Here is a 27,162-nt window from a genome sequence, read left to right as displayed (position 1 = left end):
TGTAACTCCAATAGATCTCTAGACATACTTTGGGAATTCTACCAGAACTTTTAAATGCTGTGTGTTCATGTGGATAATGATCTCTGGAGTGGAAAAAAAAAAGAACATAGGCATGCTCTATATTATCTGAATGACTGCTTTAGAAACTGGTTATAGGGCCTTATGTTTTTGTGTCTGCATTTATATTAGGGTTGATCATCGTTAGAAACATGAGAAGATGGAAAGACCTCCCAGCATGTGAGACAAAGTCCCTTTAGGAGCATCCAGGGCTGTGTTAACTGTCTTGCCTATGACTGAGAGGTGTCTGCCCATGAGTCGGGTAAACTCAGAACCAGAGAAAAATACACAGCCCCAAGAGAGCCATCCTCGCATTGCCAAAACCACTTTCCATGTTCCAAAGGAAAAGGAGGGTAGTTATTTTTGTTATATGAAGGAGTGAGTAGGGTCCACCTTAAACTTTGCATGGGATGCATTCTTCTTAGTTAATTAACCAATTAATGTCCCAGGTATTCATGAAGTGGTCACTGGGTTTCCAAGGACCTGGGGAAATCAGTGCTCCCCCATCTGGATGGAGTGACTGTATCACTTCACTCCCAGACTAGAAATGTTCCTCTCACAGGAAGTATGAAGTTGGGTTAGATTATCCATTTAAAATGGTGTCCTTGAGCCATTTATGAATCCTTGGGGGTGTATATCAATCCAATTAAATTCATGAAGGGAGACAAGGAGATAAAAGCAGACAGGCTTTTAAAAGTTCATGGCCCATGGGGGGAAAAAGACTGATTGATTCAAGGGGGAACTTTCAAAGCAAGAAAGCAGAACTTGACTTACAAAGCTTGAAACCATGGCAAGGCAATCAAAATACTGATTTCACCAAAGTACAAAGACTTCTGTGATGTTTCAAACCAAGTCACTGCTTAGAGGAACCCAATTTCAGTCTTGACTAGTTAAGATAAAGTTTATAGTTGCAAACTGGAATAATCTTTTTGCAGAGAATTATACAGCAAGAGGCATAAAGACAATATATACCCGAGACACAGTAATTCTACTCCTAGGTTTTTTTTCTGAAGGAAATAATTCACAGAAATAAAAGAATATATAAACCCAAATTTTTACTGCCACATTAGCTTTAAGATAAAATAAATAAGGAAGCAATTTGTGTAAAAAATACCAATGTTAGGAGAATGTTTGGTGAATTGTGCTATACAAATATCATAGAACTATTAAAACGAATACTTACAAAGAATGTGTAGAAATACAGAGAAATGTGCTATGAGTTAAGTAAAAATAACAGCAAAGTAGAATGGTCACTATCATTGTGGCTATGTATGTGTTACATGCCAAGAGGTAATATCAAGGAGTGAAAATAGTTTAATTAGGTAGTGCAATACTATGGGTGACATTTTAAATGTTTTATTCAATGATGTTGTTTTCTTGAAAAAGAATGAGGACAGTCACTAATTAAAAAGCTGAAAGCGGGAAATTCAAATCAAAACCACACTGAGATACCACCTCACACCAGTCAGAGTGGCTAAAATGAACAAATCAAGAGACTATAGGTGCTGGCGAGGATGTGGAGAAACAGGCACCCTCCTATGCTGTTGGTGGGAATGTAAACTGGTGCAGCCGCTCTGGAAAACAATATGGAGTTTCCTCAAAAAACTATCAATGGAACTTCCCTATGACCCAGCAATAGCACTACTAGGGATCTACCCAAGGGATACAGAAGTGCTGTTGCTTAGGGGCACATGTACCCCAATGTTCATAGCAGCACTGTCAACAATAGCCAAATCATGGAAAGAGCCTAAATGTCCATCAACTGATGAGTGATCAAGAAGATGTAGTTTATCTATACAATGGAGTACTACATGACAACGAGAAAGAATGAAATCTGGCCATTTACAAATGGATGGACCTGGAGGGTGTCATGCTAAGCGAAATAGGTCAGGCAGAGAAGGAAAGATACCATATGTTTTCACTCAAAGATCTAACAGGAGAAACCTAACTGGGGACCATGGGAAGGGGAAGGGGTCGGAAAGAGTTGGGGAGAGGGAGTGAGGCAAATCATGGGAGACTTTTGAATGCTGAGAACAAACTGAAGGCTGAAGAGGGAGGAGGAAGGGGAAGGGGGTGGCACTTGTGGGGAAGAGCACTGGGTGTTCTATGGAAACCAACTTGGTAATAAAGTATTTTCAAAAATCGTGTAATTTTTCTGAATACAAACAACATCATATCTGTTGTAGAAAACTAATATAAAATAAAACACTTAAAATCCTAACAAAAAAAAAGCTGAAAGCTCAGAGAAGGACAAACATCAAGGAAATTCTGTATTTTAATTATGACATAGATATAATAAGTCAGGGGAAAATTAAATCACTTTATTCAAAACATAAAAATTCTGTAAACAATCTAGGTGTCAAAAGTCATGAGGCCCTCTTTCTCATGACGGCTAAGGGAAACTGGGTACTTGCTGTTTGGAAATGTCCTTTAGTCTTCAAACATTTTTTATGGCAAGGACTAATACTATTCCCATTTTGCAGATGAGGTAAAAGGTATAAGAAGAGAGGTAATCTGCCTATGAACACATGGACAATGAGTGTCAGAGCTGGAAACGCTTTGAGACTTTCTGCCTATCGGAGACAGCCTCTCAGACTAGAAAACTTTTAGACTGAGTAGGTGCTTGGTCATCAGACAGACTTGAGTTTGGATACTGGCTTTTTGCATCTGCCAGGATGCTTTTGATGAAAAGGAGATTGAGTCTGACTCATACCGGCACAGACATTTAGGAATTTTATTAACTCCCTAACATGAAGTCCAGAGGTTGGGCTAGCTGTGGGGCTGGTGGGATTGGCAGCTCAGCGATGCCACCCAGGGTCTTTTATATCTTTCCCCTTGCTCTGTGCATCCTTACAGTGATCCTTGTTGGGGAAAAGATACATCAATCACATCCTTGCCCAAGGATGACCAGAGGCTTCCTCTGCCGGGGATGGTCTCTCATGAGAGAGAAGACTTCCCCAGGAGATTGCCAGCAGAAATACGTTCCCGGAACATTTCTGAAGCAGCTCCTGGGTTGGAGATTGTAGTAGCCTGATTGCTTTACACTAGTGTGGAGGTGTGGTTGTCAGGGAGTGAGCCACAGTGTTCATTGTGCTCTTCAATTAGTTACCTAACCTGTTTGCATTTCCACGTCTTCGTCTGTAAGAGGGTGGATCTGAAGAGTCAGTGGGATGAGGATGGGCTGTGCCTGACCAATGGGGACAGGCAGTAGGGGTTGAGTTTGTTAGTTGGCTGGGGGTGGGAGGCGTGCTGGGTGGAGAAGCCTGGGTTCTCTGAGGTCTGATCTTAGTGTGCTTTATTCTTTTTCCTCACTGCCTTTCTCTCTAGCAGGGGTAGAATGATAATTTTGTGAAGAATGAGGTGCTAATACTCCTAAAATGTGTTAAATATTCTTTTCGTCTCTCTCTCTCTTTTTAAAGGTAACTTAACTAAGATATTATTGACATATAAAATTGTGTATATTTAAGGGGTACAAGGTGATACTTCAATATATGTACACATGGTGAAATGAGCACCATGATCCAGATAATTAACATAGGTGACAGTTACCTCCACATGGTTAGTGTGTGTGTGTGTGTATGTGTGTGTGTGTGTGTGTGTGTGTGTGTGTGTGTAGGGATGTTGAGATGATTTAATTTACAATTTATCCTTTTAAAGGGTTCAAGCATACACTATAGTGTTGTTAATTATCATCACATACTGTGCGTTAGATCTCCAGAACTTATTCATCTTGGATAACTCAGTTTTCTCCCTTCTTCTTATCCTAAGCCCCCACCCATTCCTCTATTGAGTTTATTTGGTCGATTAAAAAAGTGCATAACTCTAAGGTTTAAAGGGGTTATGAAATTTCATTTTTAAAAACATGGAAATTGGATTTCACAGAAAACGCACAATTTTTGAGATCCAAGCGAAATACAGTGATTTCTGCTGTTCCGCATCCCCACTAATCTTTGTTACTAGTGTTTCTCTTAGGCTGTTTTCAGTTTATCCTTTGACATCAGAATTTTTTCTCTTAAGTATTATTATTACTATTTATACTAAGTGAAAAAACAATGAGTATTTACAAATTGCAGAGTTCATGCTCCTGAACATTTGTGGCTCTTTCCTGCCTGTCACTCTCCCACAAAAACAGAAAACATCTGCCTTCTCAGTTAGATGCTCCTGGATGACTGAGTCCCCTAGAGAATCATTAGCCCCAGTTTCTAACTGTTTCACACTGAGCATCTCTCACCTGATCCGTTGGCCTCTCCCCTTCCATCTCTTGTGACATGCACGTGACAGGTAGAATGACCCCTAAAGATCATCACAAGCTGTGAATACAAGAAAAAGAAAACTGGTTCACAATACTTGTTAGCATGAATACATAATAACTTCCTCCCTCTTTCTGTTCTTCCTTCCTCCCTTCCTTCCTTTCTCCGACAATCAGAAAGATAGAGCCCCAGATGTAATTTGTAGTTCCCATCAAATCAATCAGTGGGTGATCAAGAATCATAGACACATTTCTTTATGTGATTGAATGAGAGTCAGCTTTGAAACTCAAGTATGCGGTCTTGTAACCAGTGTTCATGGGCACAAAGATACTCCTGATTTTGATGTCTCTAGTTGAAAGCTATATGATACGGTTAGCTCTGCAGCAAGTTCTTACTAATTCTCCAGTCTTGACCCATTTATTGTAACACGAAAGCCATAAAAACACATTAAAAACTCTAACATACCAATGGGCTCAAGGCAATGGAGTTCAATCTAGAAGAATGTGGCTGTAGAGTAATAAATCTTTTTGTGAACTTTATTTATTATGAAATAGCAATATAATACTTAATAAATGTTTTAAAAGGAAAACGTTGCTTAGAATTCTTTCACCCAAATGCAACTCTCTTTCTTTTTTGTGTTTCCAAGCAGCATTGGCTATGTGTCTACATTATCAAGTAGTTGTAATCATAATGGGTTTGTAATTACGGATGGTAGTTGACTGTTGACATTCTTGAATTTGACATTCTCAATTTCAATTGTTCGCCTGGAACTTCAAAGTTCGCAATAATTTGTAATTTTGTAGGGGTTTGAATTTGAAACGGTTGGGTTTCAAAACTGTCATGTGAGAAGGCAAGAATCCAGACTCAGTGAGCAAGCCCAGGCCACCATTGCTGAGAGCCGTGTTTCAACACAGACTTTGGGCTTATGTATGGACTTGCAAGGAACTCTCATGAAATGATAAAGGTGCTGTTTCTTTGCATATTTCAGTAAACTTCGGTAACACTAATAATGTGATATAATGTAATCTATAGCTTGTTTTATTGGCAGAATTCATATATATAGTTTTATAAGCAAATATTAAACTCATAGATACATTAAGAGTCTTAAGGGGTTACTTAACATTTTTAGGGACTGCATTTTAAAGGGGGAAATTGTATGCTACAATGGTTTTTACTTATCTGGGAACTTGCAAAGATATTGGGCCATATTCCTCATGAATGTCAATAGTGTACTGTATTCTACCTTTTTATGTGACAGTTATATAATATTATGTAATCCTCGTAAAGATCATATTTAAAGACTATGGAATATTCCATTGAGTTGTTGTATGATGGTTTACCAAACTATTGTCCTATTACTCCACATATAGGGTGTTTTCAATTTTGCACTTTTAAAGATAATGTTGCAATGATAAACTTTGGGACTATATTTTGAAATATTTTCTTCAGATAAATTCCTAGAGGCAATAAAGGAGGATGGACATTTTTATGACTTAGAATATATTATTATATTGTTTTCCAAACAACTTGTGAACACCTATAATATGGCCATCAATGTATTAATGACAGTTGAGTGACACAAATTAGATGGGAGCATGCATGGTTACTAATGTCCCTACTAGTTAAATGGGTATAAAGTGGCTCAATATTATTGTTTAACTTTCCAATGCTTTGGTTTGTGCCCAGGCTGAACACTGTATGTATATTTAGAATTCAAAGCATCTTTTGAAATGATGTAACTGTTCATATTTTTTGCTGAGTTTCTTTAAGGGGGTCATTCTAGACTTTGTAGTTGAGACATGTGGAGAGAGAGAGTTTGAATCGCAATTCTGCTCCTTGCCAGCTGTATGATCTTGAGCAAATTACCAAACCTCCTTGGTCTTGGTTTTCTCATCTGTGAAGTGGGCACAAGAATGTGTCTTTCATGGAGTTAAGAGGATTAATCAGGTTAGCACATGTGAACAAGTACTGAGCACACACATCACAACTATTTCTTGAGTTTTCAATCATATGGTATAGTTTGGCTTTGTTGGTTGTTTTTTCTCACTCTGAGCCCTCAGTGGCTTCCCATCACTCTCAAGCTGTGCCCGTGTTGCCTCAGCAGCCTGAGTGGCTTTCACCTCTGTGCTCATTCTCCAGTCCACCCTTCACTGGAGGGGCCTTGTGGGCCAGAATTCTATCTATGCCTTCCTGCAAGTAGTCCCTGCTCTCGTGCCCTGCCAACTTGTTCATCTAGCAAACTCCTAATCATCTTTAAAATAGTGTCCATTTACTTGTATTTTCCACAAGTAGACTCTAAGCCTCATGTGAATAAAAACCATGTTTTATCTGATGTTACAGCCTTGTAGCACAGTGCTTGCATGTGGAAAGTGCTTAAGTATTTGTGGAATGAAGAAATCAATACCTGCATTACTCATCAGGTGTGAATCCAAATGTCTCATAAAGGAAAGAAAAATCACTTTCACAGGGCAAATATTTGCTATCCCTGAGATTGGTTGGGTTTAGGGCAGTGTTGTGGAATAAAGGGTTTTATTTTCCAAGGGCCAGGCCTAAGTGTGTAAATTGTGGAATAACAAAACACATATAAACTCTCACTGACCTGCAACTGCCAGTCATAGTTCTGTATGATTCCCTAAAAAATCCCAAGGACAGAGAATTGCTGGAGGCTATTGTGTGTTCACTAGTGTCTGATGACATACTCTGAAGCAAATTCAGCTGTGGAATCCTTAAATTATGATGGGCCGTGGCTGTATTGGAGGAAGTGATTAATCTCTCAAGATGAGTACTTTGAAAGTGGCAACATCTATTTGGATGATTAAGTTCTGATCTAATTGTCTAAAAGACAAAAAAATAGGTACATGTCTTGGCACCTGTCTTAAGTACTTAAAAATACACCTGAGGTACAGGGGGTGGAATAAGTAGAACTTGAGTTAGATCTTGAAAGAGATGGACACATGGAGAGTAAGCTTTCAGAGCAGGAGGAAGATCAAAAGCAAGGTAGAGGTGTGGGAGCAGTAAGGGGATGGTTGTGGGTGGAGCAGAGAGGAAGTTAGCAGAGGGTGGAGGATGGACAGGTGGCTCATGGGGGAGCTTGCCGGCTAACCCAGGAAAGCCTTGGCAGTGCACCTGTGCAGCTGCACGAGGGAAAGCTAGAGCAAAGCCTGAGATATGATTCACTGAAGAAGTGAAGCAGGATGGGAGTGGGGAGAGAAGCCAGGGAAAAGAGATTAGCCTCAGCCTGAGCCACTGGGGTGGGGTGGTATCTTCATGCACTACACTGAGCAGCCATGAGGACCCAAAGCCTCAGCAGCTTGGCAAAGGGAACCCCGCGTGCCTAGGAGATCTGGGCGAGACCCCTCTGCTACATTCATGGTTGCAGCTGATGAAGTCTCTTCGTCCCCAACTCCACAAGCCTCCACAACTCCTTACCTCTTTTTCAGATTTAGCTCAAATGTCTCTTCTCCGTAAAACCAAGGTCTCATCACTGTGGGGGAGCAATCTGTCTTCAGGCATCCTAAAATGCTTCATTTGCACCTCTTTTGTGGCACTTTTCGCCTATGGGGTGTCATTTCACTCACTGGTGTGTAGGTCTTATCTCATCTACTAGGTGACAAGTTCCTGGGGGCAGATATCACATCCCCTTCAGCTCTATGCTATGCCTACTCCGGCATGCCTGCCAACATATGGCAGCCACAGAAAACGTGTGTAGGCTGAGTGTTGAGAGATTGCTGCCGCCCAACTTGGGGAGAACGTCAGCTGCAAGTCCATGTTTTCTGTGTTGCCTGCTAAATGCTCTTGGCTTATTATCAGACCACAGCTCTGCTTTGTAATCTCTTCTCCCCCTTGAACATTAATATTTATCATTTACATTAACATTATATTAACATTAATATTCATAATGGCCTTTGGCCTGTATGTTGTTAACATGTCTGACACAGTAGTGAAATGATAGTCACTTTGGGATTGCAGCTTTGGGTGTTTTGGAGGATGTTTTTAGGGACTTCCTTCTGCCTGACACCTGCGTCCAGTTTCACAGATGGACGTTGGGCCTGTGAATGAACTGAGTATTGAAGTGTTGTATTTGCCATGCCCATGAGTACGTACGTCTGCCACACCATGGCCTGCAGCCAGGCTACAATTTTGAGGCTGCTTTCTGGATATTCTTTTGAGAGGTCCCTCTCAAAAGTGAGGCTTGCTGATTGCTTACTAGCCGTATAGAGTAGGAAGATGCTGTGGAAATTGCCTCATTGAGCCTTCTTACTTTTTCCTTCAAAGTCCCCTGGGGTTGCCTATACACCCACGGGCTGAAGAGAACCCAGGAGATGTGGTACAGGGTGTCCCAAGGCAGCACAGGAATCGATCGCAGCCACCTGCACACTTCAGCATGTTGGGCGTTTGGATGGAGGGTGGAGAGTAGCACAGGTTGGAAAGGAGCCTTTAGTTTGGCAGACGGGCAGCATTTTTTACATGTTCTTTTGGAAGAACATCCAGGATGGTATGTGTTTCATAACAGTTGTGTAGTCTGATACATCCTAGCCAGGTTGGATTCTTGACTTTCCATGTGTATTTGGACCAAACCCGACTTCTTAAAAATGTTGGCAGACATAGGGAACAGGTATTCCGTAAAGAATCTGTTGCCAAGTGTGACAGCACTGAACTTTTTGTAGCCAGTACCATCAGGAGACCAAACATGTCATCTGTGTAACTTAAGGAAATGAAATGATCCAGAAAAAACCCAGTGAGTTCTGACTTCTTTTCTAGATTTGGGGACCTGTATGTAGTCAGACTTTTTCCTTGAGCAAAACTACTCACTGGCCAGAGAGATCATTAGCCCTGGCCACGAGGGTGCCCATTTGGGATGGGTGCTGTTAGTGGTGATGGGAATCATGACCCCTGGAAGTGCCGACCAGGCCATGATTAAGGCCCTTTTTAAATTATTGGTGCCTGGCTCTTCCCAGGCATCAGTGCCTCTGCTTCCTGGACCCTTTATTCCGGCTCCCGCAGGGTGTAATCAGCCAATGGCCGGAGGGACCCAGCAGACACCACCCTGAAGTGCTCCAAGCAGACAGCACTGTCCTTCTTCTCCCTTTAAAATTTTCTTTAAAGCTTATTTATTTGTTTTCAAAGAGAGAGTACACAAGCAGAAAAGGGGCAGCGAGAAGGAGAGACAGAGTCCCAAGCAGGTTCTATGCTGTCAGTACAGAACCCAAAGCGGGGCTTGAACTCACAAACTGCAAGATCATGACCTGAGCTGAGAGCAAGAATCAGGCGCTTAACCAAGTGCACCACCCAGGCACCCCTCTCTTTCTTCTCTTTTGCACGTTATAGGGTGATGAATTCTTGTCCTTTTCTGGTGCCACCACTTCCTTTCTATCTTTGGTTTGGTTAAACTAGGAAAAATGCAAATGGCTTTATTTATTGAGAATATTAAGTATTGGCTCTATCTACATTCCTTCATTGGTGCTTGCTAACTTTGTCTGCTTTGGCTCACTTGGGTTCCCCCGGACTTTTGATCCTTATGAATAAAATATGCAAGGGCCAAATGTTTTAGGGTGACAACTTGATGTGAACATTACCAGAGAGTGGCACAAGATACAGATCTGGAGGTGCTTCCCCCCAGAGGAAGACCCGGAAACAGCTGTGGTGCAGTGGAAGGGCTCTGCCACCTGGAACCCTGACTTCCTTTAAGTCCTAGTCTGCCACTAATGAGATGTTTGATCAGGCAATTGCTTCATCTCAGTTTTGTTTTGTTTTTTTTGGCAAAGTAGTGCACTCTGTAGTATTAGTGTTGATAATTTGGCGTCTCTTTCAGAGGAAGGATTATGCATCCTTGTCCCCTGGTGCCAGGTGTGGCCATGTGATTTGGGGCACCCCTCCCTCCTGTGGAAGAACCATACGTCCTCTGCCCTACTGACGTCAGGCTTGGCTACGAGATTTGCTTTGGCAAAAGTCCATTGTGTCATTGCTGTTGGGACACCTTAGGAGGCACTGTGCGGTCATCCTCTCTGTTTCTGTGTGTCACTGGGTCCTGGAATGAAGATAGCACGAAGGGCTGTAGCTGATCCACGGTGCATGTATAACATGAATGAGAAATAAAACTTTGCTGCAGTAAACACTGAGATTTGTGAGTTTTGTTATTGCTGTATCTCTTAGCTTAAGCTGATTAATACAATTGAGAATAATATGATCTTGGGAGAATTTAAGGAGAGAATGAACTTAAAAATGGATTGTGCCCTTACATGTCTGTGGTAACTGCGTTCTGGGTAGAAAAGCCACATAGTTGCATGAGGCATGGAGCCTGTCTTCCAAAGACCTGATGGTAGAAGAGTTGACAGAGATGTCTAAAAACTATGTTCATGACCTGGCATTTGGAAGGAACTCAGTCTGGGCCATTACAAATTCCTAAATTCAGGAAACTCCCCTAATAAAGGATTTTACTCAGAAAATTCTTGAAGAAAAGTGAGTGGAGAAGGGTAAAAACTGCACTGTGAACTGGACATTGAGCAGCTGTGTGAGGTCTCTCACGAGCTGAGTAACTCTTTACCCCTAAGTCTTACAGGTCAAAGCACCTTATTCAAACCCATAACCTATGAAAACATTTAATTTCAGCTGCATGTGGGTACTTGCACACAGTCAAGCCACAAGTGTAAATTATCCAAAGACCAAGGGTATGGGTGTACAACATGGCAGTACATGGCACTCATTCTGGTTTGTCACTTGATTAATGGCTGGTCTACAGCTGGGGAGAACGGGGCTACCGAGCAACATTCAAAGATCTCCACAGTGTGCTTGTTCTAATCCCAGGTGGTTTTGTCAGAAAGAGAAATGTATCCAAACCAGTTCAGTTAAGGAGGGAGATGGGAGGACACTGGGGACTCTCATGGGATCTGGGGGCAGTCCCCTCTCCTTCCCTTATCTCAATTCCTCACTATGAATGATCACTTTCTGCCCTTTAAGCTGGCTTTCCCTGCAACTGTGGGCTTCCTTGCTTGGTCTCGCCTGGGTTCTGGCTTCCCGCTGCTGACCTGGCCCTTCTCTATACCATTGTGATGGTTAATTTTATATGACAACTTGTCTAGGCCATGGGGTACCTTGATATTGGCTAGACATTATTCTGGGTGTTTCTGTTTGGGGATGAAATTAAGATTAAATTGTTGGACTCAATGAAGCAAATTGCATTCCCAGTGTGGGTGAGCCCCATCCCATCAGTTTGCATAGAACAAAAAGTCCTGACCTAAGTAACAGAATTCCTCCTGCCTCGTAGCCTTCAAACTGGGACATTGGCTCTTCTGGATCCTGAGCCTGCCAGCCTTTGGCCTGGAACTAAGCCATCAGCTCTCCTGGGTCTCCAGCTACCCGACTCACCGTGCGGATCTTGGGACTTGCTGTCCTCCATACCTGCATGTGCCAATTCCTTATAAGAAATCTCTTTCTATATCTATATATATCCAATTGTTTATGCTTCTCTGGAGAACACTGACTAATACAGTGATTGAACAGCTTTGAGTTTACGATGCTTTAACAGCCCTTTCTAGGTGTCCATACCAGTCTTGTGGGAGAGCAGCTCTGACTTACTCTTCCTGGTCTAGTAAGCTCTGGAAGAGGGTGGTGTGGCCCAAAGGGTGACCCCATTCAGAATGGCGACAGGGCCGGTCTTGAAGGTGTCATGAGTGAAGAACAAACTAATGACACTTCTCTCACAGTTTTCCTCTCCAGCTGATCTGACTAATCTAACCTCTGTAGACACAAAAAGAGGTTTATACACTATTGTGAGGCCACCATGGGGTGCGACATTTCTGAGTGTTCCATATCCCAGAAGCCGGGTGCACTAAATGGCTCCTCTTTCCATAGGGAATATAGTCAATAATATCATAACAGCACTGTATGGTGACAGATAGGAATCACACTTTATCACGATGAGCATTTCATAATTTATGTAATTGTTGAATCACTATGTTGCACACCCAAAGCTCATATAATATTGTGGTCCGCTCTCTTTCAATAAAAAATAAAAATAAAAAAATGACTTCCCTCTGACCCTCACTTGCTTTCCAATATTAAAAAAATTTTTTTTAATTAAAAAATTGGGACGACCTAACACTTTTGAGCTTGTGATTAGAAATGTATTTTTCAGTCATTTCGGGAACAATACCATTTTCCACTATTGCCCTTCTAGAGTGATGGACCAGGAGCCACCAGAATGAGGGTTTATTGGGGCTCTGCTATCTGCCAGCTCTGTGACATTTAAGCAAGCCACTGCACAGCGCCTCAGTTTACCCTCTGTACATGATGCTAATGCCCATTGGTGGAGATACAAATGAAATGGCATGCAAGTCCTTTGATAACTTCATTGTGATGTAAAATGTTAAAGCTGTTTAAGAAATTCAGGATATGATAACTAGAAGGTGTCGTAACACCTAGTCTAACCCCTTAATTGTAAAGATTATAAAGATGACACTCAAAAGGATGTTATTGTTGCTGCGTACATAAGTAATGGTTCTCACAATTCTGTGGTTTGTTCTGGTCTGACCTTTCCACCCTCCTGGAGGCATTTGTTCTCTTAGCTGGGAGGGTCAGGTTCCCCAGAGGGTCTCCCATCCCCCTCCTTTTAAGGACTTTCTTTGTTCCCTCTGAGGACCACGAGTGGGACCACCTCTGAGGTTAGGTGTGTGATCTTCCCCACCCTGGGAACCCCGGGAAGCCAGGGCCTGCCAGCTGCTCTTCTGGCTCTGACCCACCAAGGGCAGGCATCCAAACTCCCATGTCAAGAAGCGTCCAAAGCCATAGCTGTGAGTGAGGATTAAGTCATGGGGCAGAGCAAATGCACAGCAGACAGGCATGCAGGCCCTGTGGCCAGGTTTTCCGGGATGTGCACTTTGGCAGAGCCGAGCCCAGGGTGCCCAGCAAACAGCTTTTGATCTAATGCCATACTGGTTTTTGAACTCCGAGTGCAGCGCCTTTAATCGCTCTTGGCTCTGATTTCCCAGGTTAATTTCCTGACATCTAAGGAGCTTTGTTTAGCGTATGTAACTTCCTGCCTTTTATGTCAGAGTCTGTGAACTGACGAAATCAGGGAATGAGCCAAGTAACCTGGGGGTGGGGGCAAGCGTTTGTGACTCCCTTCCTAGTTTTATTTTCCTTAGTCATGGCCCAGCCTTAGTCACTTTCCCCTCTGATAGTAACACAATAGGACACTCTTGTGTAAGATGTTGAGGGGGGAGGGAAAGAGCAGGAGGGCCCATTGTGGCAGGAGCCAGAGTGGAGTGCTGGACAGGTTTTACCCTGGCTTTGTGACTTTGCACCCATGTCCCCCCGCCCTTGGGACTCAGTCACTGCGGGGCCATATCTTGAGTTCCCACCTGAGTTCTCTCTACCCTCTTTTGTCCACCATTCAAAAGACCCTGGCAACCTTGGACTGATGAGACAGAAGGAATGACCCTGCACCCCCAACCCTGTTGTCTGGCCTGTGCAGACTCATCTAACCCTCCCTCACCCCCCACCTTCTGCTTCTTCACCAGCTCTTCGTTTGCATTCTCTTTGTTGCTCTGAGAGCACCATTTTATCCGAGTTTGCTCAGTTGTTTGTCCTTTATGTGGGTGAGCTCCAGGGTTTCTAGATGCTTCTGGACAGCTGGGCTGTGCCTGTTAACATAGTGCATATGGTGCCCTGAGCAGACAGGAGCCTGAAGCCTGTTTCTGATTGTGGCAGATGTTGCAGCACCTACTTCCCCAGGGGCTGTGGGGAGGCTCAGTGAACATTCCAGACACCTACACACTCAAGCATCAAGTAGTTAAGTTTGGGAGCCCAAATGTAAATAAACAATAAACAAACAAAACAAGATTCCTCTTAATTAGGAGGGACTGAATTCATCAGTTGAGGAGATTTATCGAAGCCTTCTTGCCCCTGTGAAATTATTTAGATGGAGGAGCCTTCAGTGAGCATGACCTGTATGCTCATTGATATCTCCTGGGTGCCTAAAGGCTGCCTGGCTTTTTGTTTCTATAACCCAACACAGTCCTTGACATCCGGTAGGTGCTCTGAACATAACGGTGGAATGAAATGACTGCCACTACTTTCACCAAGTCATCTCACAGGTGAGTAGCCTCAGCTCCCCAGGAGCCCTGAGGAGTCACTTCGATGCCTCCCAACCTAGGGCTGCTTCTGCTCAGTTGACTTGTTTCTTTTGTGTGACTGGTGTGGACCACAAACTACTTCCAAGGCCGCTCCCACTGGGTCTGAGGGCCCTCGGATCTCAGGGAATTCTTCAGAGCCTCACAACGTGGTGAGAAGCAGAGCCCAGGAATGCACCAGCAGGAGATTTGCCGCCATTTCTGTGGCCAGTAGGAAGTCGTTGCTGGGAATCTGGGGTGTCTTCTTCAGACTTGACTGGGTCCTCACAATATGAATATCCAGTGATATCTGGCCAAATATTTGCTCCCAACGGCAGTGCTCGCTCTCAGGCCACCGCTCCCCTGTCAGGGTTGCCTCCAGAGGAGTTGTCAAGGGGACATTGCCACCTGTGGGTCTGGCTTGGGTGGAGCCCAAGGTCACCAGGCAGGAAGGTTTACCTTAAAGATTTACCCCCCACCAGTTACTAACAAACAGTGAAATTCTTAGTCAAAAACAGAACTACACCAAAGAAAATAATTTCTCTGTTTAGGAATCCCTCTATAACCCTTTGGCCCTCTTTGTTCTCTGTCTCTGTCTGTTTCCATCTGTCTTTCTCAGTTTGTCTCTGTTTTGGACACATGCACTTCAGTTCATTCTTCCTCTCATTTTCATCATCAGCAATCTCATAAGTGCTGCTCTGTGGTGGATTAATCCCAAATGGATGGAAAAGATGCTGGCACTAGTGTTATATGGACTTGTATTCCAAAGGACCAATTTGGAATCATCCAGAACCTCACAGGGAAGTGCCAAGGAAAGGCAGAGGAGTCATTTGGATCCCCGGGGGACAAAGCAGCTGGTGCAGGGGGGATGGTGGTGCCACTGGCGCCAAGCCCAGGAATCGGCATCACAGAGACATTGAGTCATGCCGGGGGCTCTCCTGATATGGTGGCTGCCACTGCCCAGAACTCATCCCCTCTCCTGCGGCTGGCCCCTTTGGTGAACTCCCTGGGGTTTGGGGCCAGCAGGCTTGGACTGCAAACTCCAGTTCTGGCCCAAATTAGGAGGTGGGGCCAAAAGAGCAAGAGAATGAGGAAGAAAGAAGGGAGAGAGCAGGAGGTTTCCATAGCCATGCCCATGGGGAAATGCCAGTGATGTGAGTCCAATTCTAGAACCTTCTTAAGCAGGATGCTTTAAAGATCTGAAGTCAGGGTTTCCTGCACTTGGACAAGAAAGATTGTTTATAGTACTCAGGGTAGGTAATGCCCTGATTTCTAATTCAACAGTTTTTTTTATTCCTTCTTATTTCCTCCGCCACCTAGCTACTTCCCCAGGGTGTTCATAGGAATAATGAGAACATGTGTAATTGCTGTGAGCTCCTTAAAAGGAAAGTGCTATATAAACAGAGTATTTTTATGTGTGCATATAAAATATATCTTCTCTGACTAGAAGTTTCTTATTCATGGGGCTAAATGAAACAGGTTTATTTGGAGTCACAGTGATCCCAAAGGACCTGAGTAGTGCAAAGAGCTTGTGTGTGGGGAAATATCAGTCAATATGAAAAAATATTTCTGGCATTGATTTCTCCCCCGCATCAGTGGGGTCTTAGTTTCTACCTTATTCTTTTCGGTTCACCTTCCTGAGGCTCTTGGAGCGTGCTCACACATGGGCTTTTCTGCCCAGATCATCACATGGTTGCAGATAATGGTGTGCTGGCAAATTAGCAACTGGCTATTTGGGGAAGGGGCCAGTCCTAATTTATGGTTTCTGCCAGTTTTCATGAAGAAAATACTCTTCATCATGGCCAATTTCAAGCTATTGACATGACTAATATGGAGTTGGGGAGAGATCCACATAAGATACCAGTATATGCGTTTCTCACCATACAGATAAAACAGAGGTACTAACCTCAAGAGCACAGATGACAGTAAAGCATGGTAAAGTAATTAGGAAGGGATGAGTTTTGAGACTATATTACATTTGCATTTAAGATTATTTAAGTATAAGTTTTATGACTTGATTTTAATGATGGCCGTGTTAATAACTGGCTTGCAAAATTTTGGAAAACGAAGCAGTTGGCTCTCTGAAGCTGGTCTGGGCTGGCCCCGGCCCACCACTGCGCTGAGGTGCTCGGCCCAATATCCTCTCTTCTCAGAAGCCCCTGAGGCCAAGCATCACCTGGACCTTCCCATCTGGGCCTCACACTAGAAGGGTAACGTAAAGGACTCTAAAAATAAATTCTTTGTTTCCCCACTTGTGCCTCTTTCAGACTTTATCCAAGTTAAAAATCTTAATTTTTTTTATTTTTAATTTTTTATTTAATGTTTTTTTATTTATTTTTAAGAGACAGAGAGAGACAGCATGAGCAGGGGAGGGTCAGAGAGAGAGGGAGATACAGAATCGGAAGCAGGCTCCAGGCTCTGAGCTAGCTGTCAGCACAGAGCCCATCACAGGGCTCAAACTCTCGAACCGTGAGATCATGACCTGAGCTGAAGCCGGACACTTAACTGACTGAGCCACCCAGGCCCCCCCCAAGTTAAAAATCTTAAAGTTACCTTATTTCCTCCTTCAGTTGCAGTCTTCACGTTTGCTAGCAATTATTATAGATTCTTCCTTTGCAACATCTCTCACAGCAGTGGTTTTCAAAGTCAGGTGCATACTGGGAGCTTTACATAAATACTGATGTCTGGGTTCCACTCTCAGAGATCCTGATTTAATTGTTCTGGGGTGCAGCCTGGGCATCGTGATTTTGCAAAGCTCCCCAGGTGAATCTAATAGTCGGCAGGGGCTGGAAATCACTGTACCTTCCACGCTTACCGGTACCCGCCTCCTATACAGGACAGGGGAACACAGGCTTGGAAGTCCAACAGACTCAGCTATAAATCAGCTCTGCCACCTACAAGGGCATGTTTCTTAAATCTTTGCGCTTCACGTTCACCAAACTGTAGAGTAATAATCCTGGTCGTTTAAGATTATGTAAACATATTGCAGTTCAGTGTTTGCCTTCATAAAAGTCAGATTCCTACTTTGTATTCCACTGGTCTCCTAGCAGATCTTGTCTTTCATTTTTTCCCAGCCTGTATATCTCAGAAACGACTGCTAAAATGATCATTCCCCAAAGTTGAACCTCTGTTGAACTTGAATGGCTCCCCATTGGCTACTCTGCCTCCTGCTTCAGGTCCTCAGCAATCTTACTGCCCTGTGCCCCTTCAGCCTCATCTTCCATTAGGAAGGTGGCACATCTCTCTCAGGTCTGAGCCAACCTAGTGCTTTAACCCTGCAATGTCTTCCCTGTTCCTCATGCAAGAAGAAGCTCATAGCTTTCAGGAAGTCTCTCTTTTCAGAAGGACTCTGATGGACATCTCCTCAACCTCTCCTAATCTCTGGTTTCAACCTCCTGTGCCCCCCTCATTGCACGTGAACACTTATATTTTCCATCCTTGGACTGAAGCTTCCTACATGGCAAGGACCGCCCTTTACTCACAGACCAGGTTGTCCGTGGGACGTGGTCAACCAGGGTGGCCAATTACACAGTGTGATCATCAACCTCCTAGCTGCCATTTTTTGGGGCTGCTCATACTGGAGGGAGAAGGAAGTGAAGTAATTCTGAGGTCCCATGGCCATTCTTGCAGTGCGTTTCTCCTCCCCGCGTCCCCCCCCCCCCAGCCCTTGCAATCTGCCTCAGGGCAAATACTGCACCTAACTGCACCCCAGTTGCTCGTGGGCATCCCAAGTGGTCACCCGGGGCCTGATCTCTCAGCTCACCACGTCTCCCTCATGCCCTCTGTACCTTAGGCACTCAACACATATGGAAACGGGGAGAAAGACAGAGGTCCTTCCTGCCTGGCTCTTGCTTTCACCACCAGTTACCCCTGGAGCATGGCCTGGGACAGGGAATGGCCTTACATCAGCACTATATTCATTTGTGTCCCTGAAGGATGTGTGTCTAACACCACCCACAATAAAAGAACATATTAATTTTATAGCACTTGATTTAAAAATTATGTCTATATGAAAGCAACTGCCTTTACCTAGGCTGTTCCACATCCTATTACTACGCACTAAACATTCTGGATGAGCAAAGACTAATTTCTCTGCGTTTCAGCCTCTTGTATTCAATTTCCAAGCTCAGTTGCCACCGTCATCATGGCCAAGTTGGTAACCTCAGAATCCCCCTTGACTCCCTTCCCACCTCACTCTCCATATCTCATTAGCTACCAAGTGCTATTGGCTCCATTTTCCAAAGGCCACATGCCTGGCTCCCCTCCCCATTTCCCCCACAATTAACTTATTTTAGCTTTTATTTTCTTTTAGTTGGGCTATGGTATGAGCCTCTGACCTTCCTTCTCCCTGTGCCACATTGTTAGCTGCCTGATATATTTTTGTAAAGTCTGATAAATCATACTTACACCTAAAATCCGTCTCACCTGAAAAATTAAGTATGCCTCCTTAAAATTTTTTTTAATGTTTATTAATTTTTGAGAGAGAGAGAGAGAGACAGAGACAGAATGCAAGCAGGGGAGGGACAGAGAAAGAGACAGAGACACAGAATCTCTAGGTTCTGAGCTGTCAGCACAGAGCTCGATATGGGGCTCAAAACCACGAATCATGAGATCATGACCTAAGCCAAAGTTGGACACTTAACTGACTGAGCCACCCAGGGGCCTTAAGTCTGGATCCTTTAGTGTTACACACATGCCTACACATCTGCTCCCAACCCATGTATCAGCTCACTCTGCCCTGCCCTGTACTCACACACCACACTTCTCGTCGGGCTTTGTGCCTCCATGCCTTTCTGTCTGTGGGTCTCTGCCTGCAGGAGTGTCTGCCTTCTCCTTTCTCACCTGAACGTTCCAACTCATCCGTTAAGGGACAGCTCAAAGGTGACTCTACACAACCTTCCTTGTCTCCCTCTGTCAGAGTTAATTATTCCTTCTTTGTGTTCCCATGGCTGTTGGTACAAACCTTATTCAGCACTTAGCTGCATTATTTTAATTATTTGTTTTCCTATTTGTCCTCATTCAACTGGGGCTTAGTCATCTTGGTATTCCCCAGTGCCCACAGGGAAGGAGGAGTTCCACAGATGTTTGTGGAATCAATGAGTGCATTTCCTGTCTCAGGTTGCACATGCTCTCTCGTCCTCCTCTATGAGAGACCAAGTGGAGCGAGCCTAGATCAGACGATAATACTCACAAGGCATCTTAAAAGCTCTGTTGCGTGTCCAGAAAAGAGCTTCTTCCTGGATCCCATGTGGCAAAGAGCTGTGGTAGAAAGGTGGAAGGTCTCCTGTTCACCCCCCAAGAGGCTGTGTTCGGAAAATCCATGTTGATTTTAATTTGAGTATTAGTCACCCATAAAATGCTGCCAGAAATATCTCTGGGGCCGGCCAAAGTTACAAAACGTGTGCGGGTTGTTTTCTAAGCTGTGTTTTGTAAAATGGCAATTCTCAGTTTGCCTCAGGTGTAAAATTTAGGTTCACGGTTCAGTGGATATTTTAGGATATTTATATTTCTCTTCTGCAGTATGAGAGATTTACGTTGTCTGTTTCCATGGCTCAGATGTTTTAGAGAACAGATTGCTGATAATGGTCATTCTGTTGCCTGGCCCTCTCCCAAAAGAACCATCTTAAAGCTCTCTGTGGATCTGAGTTTCCACAAAACATTACTCTCCAGGGCAAGCCGGGGGTGGTGATGGGGAACTTTGGAATCCCTGACAGAGCCAGAGCTCTGGGCCCACATTAGAAGTCAGGCCATTTCTGGGACAGCCAGCCAGATTGAAAGAATGAATACGTAAGTGACCAAAGGAATCCTTCCTCATGACTTGAAAAAAGAATCAGGGGACCCAACTCTGTACTTAACATGATTCTTCCCTCTCACTGGCCTTTCCCTCCACTCCCCTTCAGAGAGTCACCTTTGAGCACTGACTTGGTGGCGAGTTTTCACTAACCTTTATTTTGCCAGATTAACCTTCAGTGCCAGGCCATAAAAAAAACCATCAGTGACCATTGTGTAGGAGGAGAGGCTGCATGGCTCTCTAATAAATTCTGGCCAAAACAGAAGGAAGAGCATTTGTGAAACAAAAGTAGAGGGTCAATGAATGATGGTGGGGTATAAAATGCCTCCATTTCCTTCATTCAAGAAAATGGCACCTTGGTGGTTGTCACTCTTCATCAAGCTGGGGGCGGCATTGACGGCGTGGAACTGAGTGCTGAGGAGATGTTGGTGAAGCAGCAAGGTGATGAGAGGGAGAAAGGTGTTGCAGAGTTCCAGCTGTTTCTGGATGGAGCTCCAGTGAAGGTGAAGAAAATGGATCTCAATCAGGCAAAGCTGCTGCTCCAACACTATGTCATCAAGAAAATGGCCAAGGAGACTCTGGGAATGAGGACAAGGCTGCCTTATGTTTACTTGGACAGGTATTGGTAACATTTGCAGCTCAGAATCTTTAGGAATTAAAGAGTATACATTAAACTAAAACAGATGTTTTCAGAAGTGCAGATATAATTAGGTTACCTATATCAATGAAAAAATATTATATGGAATAGTGGAAAATGTTATAGAAATGAATGGCTGTGGTTTGAGGTGTGCTTCCTCACAGAAGGAACGTGGCCACCACCTGTCAGCTTGGTGAGTTCCCGGAGTCAAGCTTCTTTTGATTACCTCTCAAGGAACTCCTGAGCTCATCTTGGGATGATTGTCACCCTGATTCCAAGACAGAGACTGGCAAAGTTCTTTTTACTGATTGTACCTTGGTGGAGGTTCTCAGAAGGTCTAGTCTTAGCCACACAACTATATTATGGGTTCAAGTCAAATGCCCAAATAATAGAGTGCAGGGATTCACCTCTTATTTTACCTGATCTTTACTGGGTCCTTCTGATTGGTAGATAGGGCATTTGTTCGTTCATTCATCCATTCATCCATTAAGCATTCACTAGCAATATGTGGGAAACTCTGTGCTAGGGATTAAGAATGTAATAGGACAAACCCTGGCTTTAAGATGCTTGGAGATCAGTAAAGGAGGCAGAAAAAATATTAGCTGTGATACATACCATAGTGAAAACATCAGACTAGAGGAATGTGCAAGATGCTGTGAGAAGATACCAGAGAGGTTTTGGATCCAGCCTTGGAGAAGCGTTCAAGCAGGCCTGAGTTGATCTTGAAAGATGAGTAGGTGTAAGTCAAGTTACAAGTGGCAGGGAATGAGGTCTGGATGCCTGGACCCGGGAGGAGCACTTATAAGGACACAGAGACATGAAATAAATAGGGTGACAGGAAACAAAGTTGGAGGGACAGAAAGGGGTCATAACATCAAGGACCTGTGTGTAATACTAGTATCTTTTACTTCATTCTGATGTAATGAAGAACAATTGAATACTTTTTTCTTTATAAATCTTTATTGAGGTATATGTTAAACACAAGAAAATGCACCCATTTTAAGTTGGTGAGTTTTGGCAGACAGAACTGTGTCACTATTGCCCCAGTTGAGACAGAGAACATTTCCATCGATCCCCAAATTTCCTTGCTCCTCTTTGCAGTCAGTTTCCTCGGCCAATCCCAGCTCCAGGTAACCACTGATTTGTTTTTCAGACAAAATAGATTACTTCTGTATCTGCCAGAATTTCATATTAATAGACTCATACAGCATGTTCCCTTTACATCTGCCTTCTTTTACTCAGCATAATGTCTTTGAGATGCTTCCACGTTGTTGGAGATTTATTCCTTTTTATTGCTGAGTAGAATTCCATTGTGTGAGTATGCCACACTTTGTTTATTCAGTGATCTGTTGATGAATATTTGGGTTTCCAGTTTTGACCTGTTGTAAAGTTGCTATGGCCATTCATGTACATATATCCTTTTGTAAACGTGTGAAACTAAACACAAAAAGGCATTTAGTATCGTTGGTCATCATGAAATGCAAATTAAAACTGCAACAAAATACCAGTAAACACCTATCAACATGCCTAAAATTAAAGAGACTGACCATAATAAGCACTGGTGAGGATGTGGAGAAACTGGAACTTTCATACACTATTGATGGGAAAGTAAAACCGTACAGCCACTTTGGAGAATGGCTTGGCAGTTTCTCATATACATAAACATGAACTCAGAAAGCCACCTCTGGAGTTTTTGACCACTGAATAATTTCGAGTAGGGGAGGAGGAATATGAACAGATTTTGTTTTTATTTTTATAAATGTTTATTTATTTTTGAAAGAGAGAGAGAGATAGAGGCAGAGAAAGGGAAAGAGAATCTCAAGCAGGCTTTGTCTGGGCTGTCAGCACATAGCCTGATGTGGGGCTCGAAGTCACCACCTATGAGATCACGACATGAACAGAACTCAGGAGCCAGGCGCTTAACCAGCCGAGCCACCCAGGTACCCCTGACACATTTTGTTTTTAAAAGAATAGTAGCGTTGAGGATGATACATTCCATGTATTTCTATCATTTTTGTATATATCAATTTTTATTGATGAAAAATAATCTCTCATGTTTTAATGCCAAAAATGAGGAATTATTTCCCTATTGTGAATAGCTAGATAACATTAAATATTTCATTATTGACTGTAATTCCAAATACACTTCTCTTTTTAATGCTTATTTATTTATTTTTGAAAGAAAGAGTGCAAGCTGAGGAGGGAGGGAGGGAGGCAAAGAGAGAGAGAGAAAGAGAGAAGCTCTAAAGCAGGCTCCACACTGCTAGTGTGGAGCCCTACTCAGAGCTCAAACTCACAAACCCTGAGATAATGACCTGAGCTGAAGTCAAGAGTGCATGCTTAACCAACTGAACTACCCAGAGGACCCTCAGATAAACTTCTCGATGCATATAACAGTGTTGCTTCTGCTGAATTAGTTCCTTAAAATGAGCTCCTAGGACTGGGATCATGGAGCTAATATTCTTACACATGTTTAGGCTTCTTACTGCTATATGACATTCTGACTGCCTAAGGATTGCACCAAGCAGCAATGGAGGGGGGGTGTATCATTGTTTTTCACAGATCAGGAAAGAGAAACTCAGATGATGTGAATTAGCTAACATGGGTAGAAAAGGCACAACAGTGTTTGAACCTGTGTCCTTGATTTCCTCTTTAGTCTAGGGGTTCTTGCTCCTTCTATTCACTTTTTCTCCCACAGAGTTATATTTGGAGAAACGCTTCTCTGTGCCAGTGACTCTGCCAAAGGTAGGGACACACAAATGAAGATGCATAGTCCTGGTTTCCAAAGAGTTTAGATTCCCTCCTGCCTGTCTGGAGAAAATCTCAAGTGAACAGTCTGAACTACAAAAGGAAGGAGAGGAAAGGCATTAGAATCCCATAGTGGGTCACAGCTTGGCTACCCAGCTTCTGAGCCCACACTGAGGGAACTGCTTCCTCTGTTGTGCTGTTCCTTGTTTGGGTCCGACACAGTGGCCCAGAGGCCTGGGGTTAAGAAACCCATCTCAGTAGGGAGTGACTACAGAGCTTCAGTGTGAGCAGAAGCAGGAGAGAGGATACACAAATGCTCAGTGGGGGACCCTGACAGGTGGGAGCAACCCCTGGGTGGGGGGAGGGCCTGACACAGGCATTCTGAATTGAGAGCATTTTATTGGGAACAACTTACATTTCTTGAGCTCTTTCGGTGTGGTTGGCATTGTTCCAGGTGCTGTAAAAAGGAAGAAGAAAAAAGCTTTGGGGGCTGGAGATCAAAACGTTCCAAGAAATGTCTGGCACATATCAATGCAGGTGGGGGGGGGAGGTGGAGTGTGGAGGTGGCATTTCATTTTAGTGTGCTCCAGCTCCCTCTCTTCCTCCCTCCATCCCTCCCTCCTCCCTTCCCTCTGAGTGCCCTTTCCCTATCCTCTCCCCTACTTTGCCCCCTGGGCCTCTGGTACCAAGCCAGCCCTGTTACATTCTCCCAGCCCCTCATAGAGGCACCTTGCCCAGGCCTGCACTCTGTTTTGGGATTCCAACCACAAATGCCAGCAGATACCATTCAGGTCAGCCAAGTGAGAAAGAAGAGTGTGTGGAGCCAGCAGTGGGGGCTGGATAGGACTGGATGGCTCTGGTCCGTCTCAACAGGGCAGCTGTTAGTGCTCTAGGTGTTGGATGCTAATGATACTAATGAAACAGGGCATTACCACGGGGTCCGAGGTTCATTCCGGGAGGAGTGGGAAAACTCGTTTTCATTTGAAACCTCACTATATTTAAATATTGGAAATCAGTTACTTTAAACACTTTTTCTAATAGTTTGTATTGGCCAAATAAAATAAGAGTGGACTGGCTTCCACTGGGGACTTCCTATCTGTGCTTCTGTCCCAGGCAATGCTGCTTTGCTTTCTTCTTTCTGTCTCAAAGCCTGTCTCTCATTCCTGGGATCTGCTCTCTTAGGATCCAGAAAGGTAGCTGGTAAGCCAATTAATTTCCAACAGTGATAATAGCTTAACAGTGACAAATTTGCCTTTGACTTCAAAGCTGTGACCTGGAGATATGGGACCAGTGGGGAAAATGAGGGCCCCTTGGTGGGTATGAGTGATCATTGGGTAGGCTGGGCCGTCTGGTACCAGCTCTTGTCAAACCATTTGTGCAGCCTGAGGGTTCTACCATTGCTAGGGTCAGTTCCCTCTTCAAAGGTTCTGGGGACAGCGAACTCCTGAAGGAGTTCAGGCCTGGGACTTGGAAGGGGGAAGGGATGGCTCTCGGGGATGGTACCTATGGAAAGACAAGGTGATTGACCCAGAAGCCCTCTCAGGCTTAATATGGTACCTACATGTGAGTATTTATATTTAAATTAATTAAATTTAAAAAAGTAAAATAAAAATGTTTAGGTCCTCAGTTACACTAGCCACAGTGCTTAATAACCACATTGGACCAGTAGCTACCATATTAAACAATACAGATATGGAACATTTCTATTATCACACAAAGTTCTATTGGATACACTGCTGGATCTGGGTATCTTCATGAAGAAACAGGCATGGAAGTCCAAAGAACTGAGTTTTGGTCCTAGTTCAACTACTTACTGGCTCTGAAACCTCGGGCAAATTATGTAATTCCTTTGGATCTTGTTTCTTCATTGGTAAAATGGGAATGATAACATTTTCCAGAAGATTCCCTTGAGCATTAAAGAAGAATGTAAATATTTGGGACTGTAGCTATGAATTCTGTTAATAAGGCCTGTGCCTTCCAAGCCAGGATTCAGATCTACACGACCGGAGGAGCCAGGTCTTACACTCAAAAGGAATCTTTTCTCCTTTCCCTATTGTCCCCGGTTTGGTTCTTGAATTTTACTGTGCAAATTATGCTCATTACCATAATCTCGGAAAGATCCTTTAGGTGTATATAGGCAGGGAAGACAATCAAGAAGGCAGAGGTATGGTCTGGATGCTGCCCCAAAAGTTGTGTAGTGCACAGTCAGCACTACTGTCTCAGGTGACCTGAGGGAGGTTCAGGGTTGAGCCTGCACCTGGGAACAGTGTAGAAAGGAGAATGTGAGGGGTCAGGTGGGTCTGGTTAAACAGCAGACATTGGTAATGCTGGAAAGCAACTGGGGACCAGATCTAGTACATGGTATGTGGTAGGTGCTCAAAAAATACTTTCTAAATTAATGAATGAATGAACCATGCAGAGGGTAGAGCCGAAAAGGCAACTTCTGGTGAACCTGGCTGCCCTACTGACTTCCCCATCAGTAGAAAACCTTGAGTTAGTGGAGGAAGGGGAGGTATGGGAAGTGGGATTGGCTTGCAAATAGGATGCAATAAATATAGGGGAGGTTTAATAGCTTCTATTTATTGGATATCTGCTATATTCCAAGGATTTTGCATGCTTATCTTTACTCCTGACAAATATCTATAAGGTAGTATCTTTATCTTCATTTTACAGAGGAGAGAGTTGACCACAGTCACCTGGCTATGTGCAACCACCAGTTGCACATCCAAAATTCAAACCTAAAGTCCACGTCTTTCCTGCGCTACCCTTAAACAAGTGGCACACTCTCTGAGGAAGCCCGTGTTGCTCAAGTTTTAATGCAAGAAGTTGCAACAATTTCCAAGATTCAGATGGACTCTGACTCGGCTGATGCTCCTTGTAGTTCATCTTTGTTGTTAGACTAGGCTGCTTCCGCATAGTACTATTAAAACATATATAATCACACACACACACACACACACACACACACACACACGTACATGCACATGACAATTCCACAGCACTTTATGGTCAGATGCCTTGAACATGCCACAGCAATAAAGCTGTTTCCCCCAGTTGCAAATGGAAGTACTGCAGCACGGCAATTCTATGACTTGTTAGAGAGTGCAAAAGAGTGATGCATCACTGATGGAGCATGTATGGAAATGTGCACATTTAAAAGACTGTTAGGGGAACTGAAATGGGTCAGGACATATAATAGTGCGTATCTATTGCTATGGTTATGGAATTGTATAATGCTTTTTGCTTCTTTGACTTTAATGCTTGTAATTGTATATCCCAGGATGAAACAGAACAATGTTAAGAGATATTAGATCACATAGAAAACAGGTGTCAGTCACAGCCCATTCTGCCTGGAGACTGGTTTGACTTTTGCTGAGGGAATGTCCAGTCACCAGATCCTGTTACCCATATTTCTACCAGCACCTTTGTGCACCCTCTACTTACAAGAGTAGTAGTCAACAGTACATGGTCAAGGGTGTGTGGACAAGCCAGCAGTCAGAAAGGTGCAAGTGTCCTGCTTAGACTTTTTTCCTTTTACGTTTATCACCTAGAAGATGTCTTTCATTTATG

General features: G+C 43.6%; 1 long non-coding RNA gene across 1 annotated transcript; it reads right to left on the bottom strand.

Annotated features, from left to right (window-relative positions):
• Nucleotides 1-21,842: 21,842 nt before the first annotated feature.
• Nucleotides 21,843-25,838, bottom strand: LOC115290523. Its single transcript, XR_003908166.1, has 3 exons — nucleotides 25,696-25,838; nucleotides 24,008-24,049; nucleotides 21,843-22,281 (listed from the first exon to the last, which is right to left on the bottom strand). It is a non-coding gene; the product is annotated as an uncharacterized LOC115290523 (long non-coding RNA).
• Nucleotides 25,839-27,162: the final 1,324 nt, after the last annotated feature.

Source organism: Suricata suricatta, chromosome 4 (genome assembly GCF_006229205.1).
Source record: "Suricata suricatta isolate VVHF042 chromosome 4, meerkat_22Aug2017_6uvM2_HiC, whole genome shotgun sequence".
Lineage (NCBI taxonomy): Eukaryota > Metazoa > Chordata > Mammalia > Carnivora > Herpestidae > Suricata > Suricata suricatta.
This window is presented reverse-complemented; position numbering and strand designations above follow the sequence as displayed.